Genomic DNA, 13,156 nt, shown 5'->3' with positions numbered 1-13,156 from the left:
TATGGAATTAACGACATAAAATAAATTTTCAATCAAATGTATGCTGGACATTTAGTAAAACGGGTAACACAGGTGTACATGGCAAACTTCTAAATGTGGATATTTTTGGCCAAGTCATACTTTTAACGGAAATTTTTTGAAACATGGTTTGCAGTTTACTTTATACTGTGACTGATGCATCTAGATTAAACTTCAAATCCAGTTTGTAAAGCCTGTAACAGATATAAGAAGTAGCAACAGCTGCTAAAATGGCACCAGGCTGGTTAAACTGTCAACTCTTGAATCAATCTTCAACTATGAACTCATAAAGGTGTATCGAAATGCAAAAAAGGCTATCTCAAACCCTCAGAGCTCTTCAAATTGACTATTAAATGTATCACACTTTTTTAAAAATGGAATTTTATGTCTGTATAGTTGCATGACAAAAATCAAAATATCAAACAAAATAATTCCACATTCACAGAAAGTAACCATCTAGCAAATAGAATAATAAAATTGATACAACCATGAGACAGCAGTTAAATGCTATTAAAGCACCATGTCAACATTATCAGGTACTAGTACTAAAACAACTATAACATTTGGAATGATATCACATAAAAGATGAAACATATGATTATTTGGGATAGAAATTTGGCTACAGAATACATGTATATGAGGGCTTCCACACTTTATACAAAAGACTCCATGACTTGTAACTGTGTTTCTATATTGCATAATTTCTAAATGTGTTTTACAGTATAATGCAAAGTGTTCACACACACACACAATGATTCTACTCGTCAACTGCTTATACTGCAAAGGATGTTACACTCAACAGCTGCATCAAAGACGCCATGGCCTGTGAATCACACAGACAGCTCTCAATATGTTCAACATGCAAGAATATGTACAACTTGACATGTGAATATAGTTCTATTATGTACCATTTGTACGATCCGGCGAAGCTTTACTTCCTTGATCACGTTTCAGAGGTAAAACCATCTATTTTTAACACTTAGGCCGATAACATGAATCTAGCAAAAGTTGATAGGAACTTACATGTGGGCCACAATTTTGAGACCATTCAAGGTCATGGTTTGAAAACATAATGCAAATTACATAAAAAATTGCATTCAGACTTGCACTATCTATTTTGGCATGCGGCACTTTAAAGAAAATAAGATCTTTGAAACAGTGAAAGCCTTCACTGCTTCCTACGAAGGGGCTGAGAAACAGCTTGCTCCTCTCTAAAAAGTTAGCACCCATTGAATTTCAAAACATCATTAACTGATTTGGATGACACGGGCAAGTCAAGCAGCACTACCAACAGAAGAAAAATATGGATGCCAAGGGTTGCTTGATTTCTTTACAAACAGGCCCACTACATGAAAGTTTGAAGAGTTATCATAATATCTAAAAGACATGCCAAAACAAATTAAAACTAAATAAAGTAGAGTATAATTTGTCTTTTTAAAATTGGTATTAAATAAAAAGAGTGATGGTACATTTCAATCTCTCTTCCAGCATTGTGTGCCAGCTCTTTATGTCCATTTTGACTGATACTACATTGTACATAGTATAAAATATGCGATTACCAGTGTTCTCTCTCTTTCTACTGCAAAAGAATGGAGTTGCACAGTCAAATGTTCCCAAGGTGCAAGGACAGACACCGTTGTGTAGTCTCGCTTTAAGACATCACTTGTTCTGTTCTGTTCTGTTTTCCCCTTTTTCAAATAATATGGCGTGGGCTTCACTCTCTTTGTCTACCAATGCCTCGGTGACTGCCTCCTACAGCCTACTCAGACAAGCTGATGTCTTCTCCGCACTCGGTCTACCCAGATGGAGACCATGTGCAGTGCAAAGCCTTGGACCTAGACTAAGATATTGTACCTTCAGGAGCTGTAACAACTAACAGCAGTTACATTGTATACTGCATTATATCTCAATGGTATTTTAAGAATATGACTTTCTACGGGTTAACATTAAATGCACTGGGGTTGGGACACCACATCCACAGACATACATGTAAAGACTGAGACTAGCCTTATGTCAATACCAAGATATTTTGACCAGCTAGACATACTTTACAGGAGTATCAATGCTATGCAAGAAAGGTAAACAAGAATATAATATAACTCCATTCCATCTACACTGAACCGCCATGCAAAGACAAACATTCCGTTCACGGCCACAATAACATGGGACAATGTTAGTGAACACTTTTCACACAGGTGACAAGTACCAGTACTGCTATACTATATGGCTGAAGTCAGTTTTTGCCACAAGAACAAGTGTCATGAAATGCCGCAGTGCCCGCAGTATTCCCTATTCACTGTGTACTGCGAAGGGCACAATAACAAAATGACTTCATAACATTCATTCTCTAATATATGCACAACGAATCCGTACTAATGGTGAACTCACATCTGGCATAGGAAAACAATCGCGACAATTTGCTTCATACCACAGCTCTGAAACTGTACCTTCAAATGGCTCTCTAAACAGCAGAATCTCCCCCGACATTGCACTCGTCATGATTCCTGGTGTACGCGCTACCCGTCTCTCTAAATGTCTGCCGTGACACAAAAGCAGTAGGTTGCCTCACTATAGCAGAAGCCACCGTATGTCCTTGTTATTCCAAAGTACTAGATAGAATGAAGTCACTACACAGGGATGTTCCCCTCAATCACAGCGCACCTTGATGTGACTGGGAACACGTAAGCCGACCGATACTAGACACAGCAGCCAACTGCCTCAGCTCATCAAAAGTATTCTTCCCTTAAAGGTAGAATCCCATCTTTCGCACTTCCTGCCTACTTCCACAATATCCATCATACCATACGGCACTTAAGGGTATTGTTTACCATTGGGAGCAGTGATTTAAAAAATGTTCAAGTTATCATATGTGTAGGTCAGTTGCATCACAAAACATCCTACCAGATAAACATTTTGCAATTAAGTCTAAAATATAAGGAGATATTACTATTTTTCTCAATAATCCGTAACTGTAGATACTATGGTTTATTCTGGAAACAATTTCTTTATAACAATTGTTCACATTTTTTATATAACAATACTAAACTTTGATTATACTGATTAACATTTTTACATTGGTTGTTTTTATCCCTAACTCACATTTTAGAACTATTTTGAAGCACACTAAAGCTGGGATTTTGTTTCATCTGTAAATGGTAATACTGCCTTTAAGTAAAAGAATATTGTGCACATCAACTTCTTGATCACACTCAACCTCCTGCGGTGAATCATAATCCTTATTCTATGTTCACTGGCCTCTCATCAATTCCCAAGGCACTTCAAGAGTCTGCTGGACTTTTAAAGGGAAGGCAAACCCAAAGAGCAATGTGGATTGAGTGAAAGCAGCAACATTAGTAGAACACATCAGTGAAAGTTTGAGAAAAAATGGACAATCGATGCAAAAGTTATGAATTTTTAAAGTTTGGTGTTGTAACTGCTGGATGAGGAGACTACTAGAGGTTATGATGTATGAGTGGACAACAATACAAAGATAATATAAAGGAAATTCAACAAAAATTCACTTTTCTAGCATTATGAAAGAGCACTTGACTAACCGCTTTCAGAAAGCAGGGGAAATAATTGCTACCCTTAGCATATGACAGTATCAAGTTGATGATTTGTGATTTTCATGAAAAATTAATGTTTGTGGAATGTTCTTTTATATTTTCTCTATATTGCCGTCCACCCATACGTCATAACCTCTAGTAGTCTCCTCATCCAGCAGTTCCAACAAGCAAAACTCTAAAAATTCATAACTTTTGCATCGATTGTCCGATTTTCATCAAACTTTCACTGATGTGTTCTACTAATGTTGCTGCTTTCACTCAATCCACATTGCTCTTTGGGTTTGCCTTCCCTTTAAAAGCACTGCCATACTGCTCCATGGATACTAAGAGTTTTATTATTGTTGTGCATTTATTTCATACCGGACAGCACAGTGTGTTTTATCTTTACTGACTTTATAATTACGTTCTTCATTCAGTAAAACCAAATTTCTGCTCCATACTAATAATCCTGGTCAGGCCAGCTATCACAACGTTATCTTCCAACAAACTAGCGAGTTCAGAACATTCCAAGAAAGAAAGAAGCCATCATTGTGTTGTTCACATCTTGAGTTTAAAGAGATGTACATGCCAAATTCTTTGTGAGAGATTACTCCATTGTATGGTCCAGATATTTACTCGGTGCTCTGGTCAGGATTCTTTACACGGAAGCGACCCTCTTTTGTTGAAGCCTTGAGGTCTTACAAGATTTCTCTATATGCACAGCATGCAGTAGCACAATTGACATATGTACTGTGTATTCATGGGAACTCTAATTACCAATGCCTTTGATGGGCAGTGACAAAACAAATCATGCCCCAAAATTTTCTATATTTTCTTTGCACATCCAAGATGTCTGCTACTATCTCTGATAGTATCAATTAAATAATGTCATCATGTCTTAGCACCAGGAGTATTATATTACCCCTTTTTGTGCCAAAGAATCAAATATATGCACAAATTTCATATACATACATCTGAGGCGATACTATGTGGCACACAGATGGTTGAAGATGGTCTATTATAAAACACACAGTCTGCAGATATCTCCCAGTTCCCGCCCATTCTGCATCCCACACTACTACTACTCATGCCACATGTTTATGTGAATACAATACTTTTTGTGAATTGGGACTTTCCAGACAATATGCGAGTGGCTTTCCTCATGAATTTCCTGGTATACCACTGTGGTTCTCATCCAGACATTTGTGGTTGTCAAGTCTATGTTCAAGGATTTGAAACCTCTTTACAAGAGAACACGTAGTATGGTATACGGCATTGCCTACGCTGTATGAAGAGTGTTACTTGGCTGGGGAAGATTTTCATCGATTTCATTAATCATGAAACAAAGAATGTTTCCTGCTTGGTTTTTATCAATGTTCTCACGCAAAAGCAGGTCTATTATGATTTCAAGCACAGCATAAGGCATGGAAAGTGAACCCCGAAATCCACACACACACCCACCCTCTACAATGTTTATCTTTGGCAAATAATAGGCTGTCTAAATTCACTCCTACAGTGTATCAAATACCCTGGTGGATACAGTCGACTGCCTCCAACATGTTCAACTGTGTCGAAGTTTCTTTTTTTCAGGCCGACATTTTGCTTCTCACTTTATAACACTGAAAAAAAATTACAACAACAACCACTTACCCTTTCCCCGGTCAGCTTTCTTTGGTCCATGCTCAAACATTGTAAAATCCTTGATCCTAAAAATGTCTCCACATTTCGTCCCTCATACCAACACAGGAAGTAAACAGTATGGATATTCCAAGCACTGAACAGCTCGTCCAACACAAGCCCAGCATAGGGAGTCTAGTCTCATGGGCACAATCTACACAGTGAGTATCGGCCTAGATACATGTAGCTACAATCCAGCATCACAATTAGCCCATCCAGCCTGATCTCAACGCTGATAGAATATGTGAACAAAAGATCATAACTGGGATATCGGTAGCCTCTTTCCTTTCTCCACATCAAATCATGCCGTCGAGTGGGCAGAAAACACGCAGGTACAACTCTCCCCCTCTCTTGTCACAGGAAGGAAAGGAAAAAAAAAATGAATGCAACTTCACAGTTGCCGGTACTGCGCAAGCAAGACGTACTGATGTTCCACTACAGGTTTCACTTGGCCGGGTGATTGTTGGTGGTCACAAGTGCGTGACAGATGGTGTCTGGGCAAACCTGTACGACAGACCTCTACACTCCAAGGCCCTGAATGAAAGTGCACCTCGGACCCTTGCCCATGGACAGGAAGTGCTGAGCTCTGTCCCCTCTACCTCTCCAGAGAGAGGTGGGAGGGTGTGGTGGGAGGTGGGAGGGGTGGCCCTAGCCAAGAGGGTGTTGAAGAAATATCACATACCCCCCCCCCCCCCCCCCCCCCCCCGCGATTTAAGAGAGCAGTTATCAAAACAGCGTGGAAAGTTGACTTTTCGTGCCCTACATTCCATGGCCATTTGACACTCCACTGTGACCACAAGTTGTTCTTATCATGAAATGATAAAAAAAAAGAAACATAATAGGGTTCCAGTTTGTGCACTTGACAAGAAAAAAAAATCACAATTATCCTTCCAAACACACAAAAACTGGGCAGATTAAAAGCATTCCTACCCCCACTTCATGTTTGAGCAGATTACAGGCTTGATTTTTCTCATTGAAGTACAGTTTGCAAGTATGCTTTACACCTCTTTCATGGCTTATCAATACAATAGTGGAGCGTGATCTGGCTCAAACCTATGGAGAGAAAAAAAAAATTAACAGTGCAAGTACTTCTCAATAAGTGTGTAATCTCCTCTGCAAACACAGGGTTGCCATGAAATGAATAGTGCCTATCGAATGGATACAGGCTGATGCATTGCCAATAAAATACCGAACAAGTGTACTCTCCCTCAAAAAACGTACAATTATATGGCACCTACTACTAAAGGCTAAATTTAGCTGTGCTATGACTTACACATCCCTTCAAGCACTGTGAGATGCCGTCGGCCAAGAACGCTGCAAATCTCTGGAAAATTGGCCCCAGACACACATTAAAAGACAGAGAACAGATGTAATATCTCCAATGTGAAACGTGAGTACCATCCACTGGTTTATATTTCATTTCATAAAACGGTATTCTCAGAGTATCAGAACCCTAGCCACAGTTGGTAATACGAGCTCAACTCTCTAAACTTAATTTTAACACTCTTGTATCATACAGTGCAGTACTTCGCATGCAAGCATCATTTGTCAAGCAGCACTAGATCCCCCCCCCCCCTTCTCTCTCAAGATATTGTTGACTACTTGTACACATTGATGTCTGCGTTCCTACATCTAACTTTCCTCTGCTTATCAGTGCCGGGTTTTGACTCATCAAGCATCACGTTTCACTGTTATGACTGCGAAGAGTGTCAAGCCATGGTATGGAAATTATGCATACTGTAAAAACAGAAATGCTCAGGTGCATTTAAAATTTGCAAATTTTGCGAGAGCCAAGATTCATGAAATCAAAATGCATGAAAAGAGATCTTATCTACACTATATGAATAGAATGCCAGTGGCAATTCTCAAAAATTTCATGTCACGAAAACATCATGCTTTTAATACAGTAATAGGTGTTTTGTGTATGTGAATGCCCATCACTTCTTGTTGAACAGTGTGAATGAACAGCCTTTTTGTCAGTCAATAAACATAATTTTTTTCCGGTTCTAATTACGGCAAGCTGCTTGTACATGTAGTTTGAAATACACTTTGTGCTGTGGAAACTACTATAGAGACTCTTTATACTGGAAATGGACAAATATTTTCCTGTATTGATATCTGATGACAAATGTTTTTAAACACATAACAAATCATTTATATACCATATGTTCAAATGTAGCGTAACAGATTATCACTCAATATATTACAATCTAAGACAATTACAATCTAAGAAAATTTCATAGCTCATATAAAGTAAATATATCTTTGACGTATAGTCTACATTTACAAACTTCAAGAGCTCTCAAATATACTAGGCTGTGTCCAGTATCAATCCCAAGTAAGATAAGTACTATACACCTATCAAAAATAAAGTAATTTGGTCCAGTTCAGCACAATGATGCTTTAAAAATAATGAATGATAAAAAGTGTACAGGGCAAAATGACACAGTGCCTCCGTTAAACCTTTCAGCTCACTGTCTTATGAAAGTGAAACACTTCTCCAGGCTTGAGATGACTTTGTCGGCTATGGTATTTAAAGCTCTCACAAACCAATGAAAGTGCAAGTACACTGTACATTCTCATGAGGGTTTATACACAGTACAGGCAGAGAAAGTAGAAATTGCATGGTGGACAAAAACCTATGGAAGTTATGGAATTTTACAGATTCACGGGTCTTCACAAAACAGCAGTTTTTATAAAAATTTCACAAGCAAATATTAAAGACTGGATAATGTCATTAGCCTAAAGGTCTCCCATAGACCTGCACATAGTCTGATGTCAAGCGCACTTCATTTAATAGCAAATATGCCCTTTTTCACATTAAACAAACAAAAACATCAAAGGGAACAAACATGTAAACACCCACTGCACTAAAGCAACTGAAAAGTCTTAATAACTTGATCAATGATGACGCTTTGATGGAAAGGGTTGTGGTTGTGTATTTTCAACAAAATAAAAAGGTGATTTTGTTATACTCCTTATGTACAAACCAATCATACACAAGTTGTGAAGCAATGCCCTTTTTTGCTTAATCGTATTTTGATGCAACCATGACATGGTTGCAATACTACTGAAATGAAAACAGGTAAAAAGGTAAGATATCACAACAATTATTGAGTTTTTGTGTTTTGTTTTTTGTGTTTGTCTTTGTTAAATCAGTCTACTTGAAGATGGAAAGGCTGATAACTATAATCCTAACAATCTACAACCAGACTGCATAGCCTGTTATGATGTAAAAGAATTGTCATGCTTGCATCCAATACAGTCTACACCCACACAGATGATTGAGTTTTCTCAACCAAGTAGGGCTTTCCACCAGCTTCCCCCCCCCCCCCCCCTCCTCACAAATAGAGGGCGCTGTTCATCAATATCAGAGCTGCAGCATTGCTCAGTGAAATTTCTGACATTGACTTGCCAGTCCTGGTTTCTATCTTTGGGAATAAGCCAACAGTGTAATTCGTAAAAGCATGTATATACATATAAAAAATTTCCATACTTGTACTTGTAGATGCAGAATAGATTTAAAAATCACATTTTATGATAGCTTTTGCCTTCAAGAATCTTCACTACTCTTTAAATAGAGCAACATGACTGTTTGCTGAAGATCATCTTGGTTTCTAGAGCACAGCTTGTACTTTCAAGTGACTAAGTCATACACATTGTAGTAGTGAAGTACCTGGTCCATGATTCTAATTTCTGCTGCAGATTTATAATTTATCATTAATATATGCTAGTGTACATGCCCTTCCATAGCTGCACTTGTGTTGCAGTTTTGTAGTGCACTGCAGCTTGTGAGAGACAAATAACAATACTATTGGTTTCACTTTCTATTAATGGCACCAAACAGTTTGAATTACTGGAAGAGGTATGTGGAGGCTGAAGAAACAGAAATTAATTCTGACTGCCCTCACATATCCTCGATGTTTGTCCCAATGAGAATGTGCATTTGAAATTCCAATAGCCAACACTGTGCAAGCGAACAGAAGACTTCAAAGTTCTTTCTGTCATGGACAGACAGTGGCAAGTGATCACACAAATGCACCTCATTTCAAGAAATGTGATAACAAAATCCACATAGACTGTCAGTGTTGATCCTTTCCTTTAGCTTTACTCTCGCACACAACTCAGAGCTTAATTTCAGCATGGGGGAAACCACAAGGCGAGTAGATGCCAAATTTGTGCCTCTTGTCAAAACCGTTTCAAAGGACACGTCACGTATATGAAGAAAACTTAAAATACACGGCAGTTGCTATTGAGCCAAAATTCAGGCCACTAAATCAATACAGACACAATTAACTCTAATACTCCCACACATCTATTTATATCCACACTAGTATCGCTCAGATTGCAAGCGTGTCAGTATGTTGCAGTAGTTTGGCTTCAAGACTTCTGCCCAACTGCGTGCTCACGAATATTAAACCAGGAAGTAGTATCTTCACCAAAATGGAGGAAAATATATCAAGTATCTCAATGCTTTACTGAGACAATGATGATATGGAACAAAAAGGGGAATATGACTATATGCAACTAAATCCACACTGGGATAAAAAGGGGTTCTCAGATGTGACATACATGTAACACAGATCATGCTATATGATAGCAACTGACACATCTATACTTTTTGAGTGCAGACAAACATGTATATTAAAGTCCAGACAGTCAGCAATGAACAGAGATAAGATTCACCTTGGCATTTACACCATACTCTGAGCAACGATCATTTTATTCATTCCGATGCAACAGCTATATATCGGTGCAGTCTGAAAACATGTTTGTTTCCCTTTTGTCTGGATTTCATGACAATTACGTGCTCAGACAGTTGATTGTATTTATGCAAGACACACTGTCACCTGTCCGGCAGAAGGGCCCTGATCTGACGCTTGCGCGCTCACAAAATCACAAATCAATTATGTTGCTTCATATGAAAGAGTATCAATATGTAAAAAACCAGAATTTTATTTTGAGGTTGAAAATTTCATGCTAGGGCCCTTTTACCAGGCAGGCAACAACACATGCATGAACTGAAGAAAAAAAACAAAATAGTACGTACCGGTAAATAAAAATAATCGTACAGTAACACTTCAATTACATAATTGTAGACATCCACAGAACAATGAACATCTATCATTCCACTTGAATAACATCAGCGACAAATGCACTTTTACTAGCACTAATTCTATTCTATTTGCACAGTCACACAGGGCCAAGACATTAGACTAGTCACTAAAACCTGGAACCAATAAAGTGAAACGAGTCAATTCTTTCACAGCACAACACAGTTCCAAGCATGGTGAGAGTCACTCCTATTGATGAAGTCAGTAGAATATCCTTCGTCGTCATTTTTTTTTTCACTGACACATATGAGAGATTGAAATATAGTGATAAAAGTGTTCTTGTTCATAGTCTTGTTCAAAGCAAATCTGGTCAAAACACCATACTGTCTGCTACATGTTCTTAAATTTTGTTTTCGTTATGTAATAGTTAACATCTTTTGAAGTATGTATCAAGTATATATCTCTCAAGGACTTCTAAAACATTATCATAGGAGTCATCATCTCACCATGCTTAAGACCTCAGACAAGCTGGTCTCATTGCCAAACCATCTCAGCAGTCATTTTCATGCGCAGCCTTTCACAAACAGCGCATAGCTAAAGAAAAAAAACAACAACAACTACAACAGAAAAAAACGAAAAAGATTTGCGCCAGCGATGAGCCACAAGGAGAGTAGCATCGGCAAGGAAATTGGGGGGGGGGGGGGGGGGGGGGGAAGGGGTGGGGGTGTAGACTCAGGACCAAAGTCACACGGGAGAAAGAGGTCAAAACAGGACCTATGGGGGCATTTCTGTCTATTAAACGCTAAATCTAGAGGTATGTACAGGGTTGTCAGTTTGGGTTAACAGAATCTTCATTTCTTTTTTACAGCCACTTGCAAAAAAAAAAAAAAAAAAAACGTAATAAGGACAGGAAGGGCATGTCAAATCCTATTGTTACTCAGCAAGGTGGCATCCAACCAGTATAATGCATGACTGCCCTTCATGTAAAAGATGAATCCTGTGTAGGTGGACCAAAGGCCATCAAAAAAAAGGTTGCGGATGGTCGCACTGACGTTCTTCACGACATCCAGTGTGTCTTCCCCCTTCTAAATATAAAACAAAATGATTTTCCATATGCTGTTAGAAATCAATCTGGGTAAATCCGAGCTTGCATTATGCCAGAAGTATGACTATAACAATAGTATGACTATAATAATAAAGGCTTGTCTAGTGCAGGTGCATTTAATAACCCACAGAAGACAATTTGATACTATCAAAAAGTAGACTCCAGCTTATTGAAACACATATGAAGTTGTTCTAACTATGTTGAAAACCCAGCCAACAGGTTGTTCTTTTTTTTTATCTCTCTTTACAAATATATTTTACTTGGCCATGCAAACACCTAGTCCTCAGAATTAAATCTAACAATCTCACTACCCACGTTAATCTTTACAACTTTATTTTGATGTATCAGTAAACGATCCCAACATTATGTTTCACTTGGACAGTATTAAATCTTTTATGAAAACGTATATCAATGGGTAAGAAAATAAGTATGTTTACACTTTTTAGCCAATCCCAATCCATGCATTCTGATGTTCTGTTGATGGCTCATGTACAGATCCAAACAAAATCTATTTCCTTGACAAACCTCAAGGCAAAAAGGGGAGAAATTATTAGAATTTCTGTGAATGTTTTGCTTGTCTCCACATGGTTTCATATCAAGCTTGCTAAAAAGAAAACTCTCCTGTTACAACAGCAAGTCCGTTCTGGCAGTTTGACCAGTTAGTTTCTCACCACAGCTCCAACAAAAGAGGGCAGCATTTCAGACTTTTGTCATCCCTACGATTATCTGCCACTGGACTCTCTTTGACTAGATTTCTGCAGCAACAATACACATTTTGATCACAATGAGTCATATCAAAATTCTATTTTCATTATCTTCCTGATTTCATCTGATAATGTTGTCATCATTCCTCTTATCAATTCCTCTGTATCATATTTCATTAAATTTCAACTTAAACCTCTGTCAACTTCCAGTGAATTGACAGGCTTACTGCATTGTAAGCAAAACTGCTGGTAGACCGACTGCAAAATGGCAATAAAATTAATATTTCTTGACTTGGATAGCAGATATTACTGAAGGGAGCAGCAAAGAGGCATAGTGCTCATAATGAAGATGTGCAAAAATGATTGTAAATTTGCCAGGGGGGAAAAAGAAATCTGTATAACTCTCAAATCATAGAAAGGTTGCAGGGTTTGAGAAAATTGAGTGTGTTGAAGGAGGAGCTAATTTGGGGGTCAAACCAAAAAACAAGGAATTTTTCTGTATCTTCTTTTTGTTTTATTTTGTGTGTTGGTTGATCCTCCTACGAGCCAACAAAAGTAAAAAGCTATACAAATCGAAAATATGGAGGGGAATATTGGGTCATATACTGTGGAAACAGCTCTTCCAACTTAAAGAGGAAACTGTTCTCAGAAAATATACATTGTATCACAGAAAGTGTGTGGAGATGGACGATCATTCATGCTCTGAATTTTGGGACAAAAACCATAATTCAAATATGCCAAAAAAACTGAGGGGAGTCAACACTTTTTTGGACAGAGTACGTGGACAGTGTCACATGCGTTTCTTGACAGAATGGTCCGTCCACTGTTCAAGAATGATTTGGGGCGGGTCAGACCCGAAGCGGTACGGGGGCAATGTGGGGGGCAATACTTACGCCCCCTGTGTCACACGAAAAGGACAAGCATATGATATAGCTCAGCAGAAGTGTGACTACATACTTAATAGGCCAGAAGCATTCAAAAGAGGCTTCAAGATAGGCTCGAAACAAATGAACAAGGCACAAAGTCAAAATGATCTGCTATCAAGAGAACCGA

General features: G+C 38.3%; 1 protein-coding gene across 5 annotated transcripts in view; it reads right to left on the bottom strand.

The window, feature by feature from the left end:
* The window catches only part of LOC139709589 (uncharacterized), a 91,723-nt gene that overhangs the window by 21,489 nt on the left and 57,078 nt on the right, over positions 1-13,156 (bottom strand). The window lies entirely within an intron of this gene.

This window comes from Diadema antillarum, unplaced genomic scaffold (assembly GCF_040938485.1).
Source record: "Diadema antillarum isolate AM-2024a unplaced genomic scaffold, OU_Dant_1.0 seq00001453_RagTag, whole genome shotgun sequence".
Classification (NCBI taxonomy): Eukaryota; Metazoa; Echinodermata; class Echinoidea; order Diadematoida; family Diadematidae; genus Diadema; species Diadema antillarum.
Note: the sequence above shows the minus strand (reverse complement) of the source record. Positions and strands in the feature narration are given on the sequence as shown.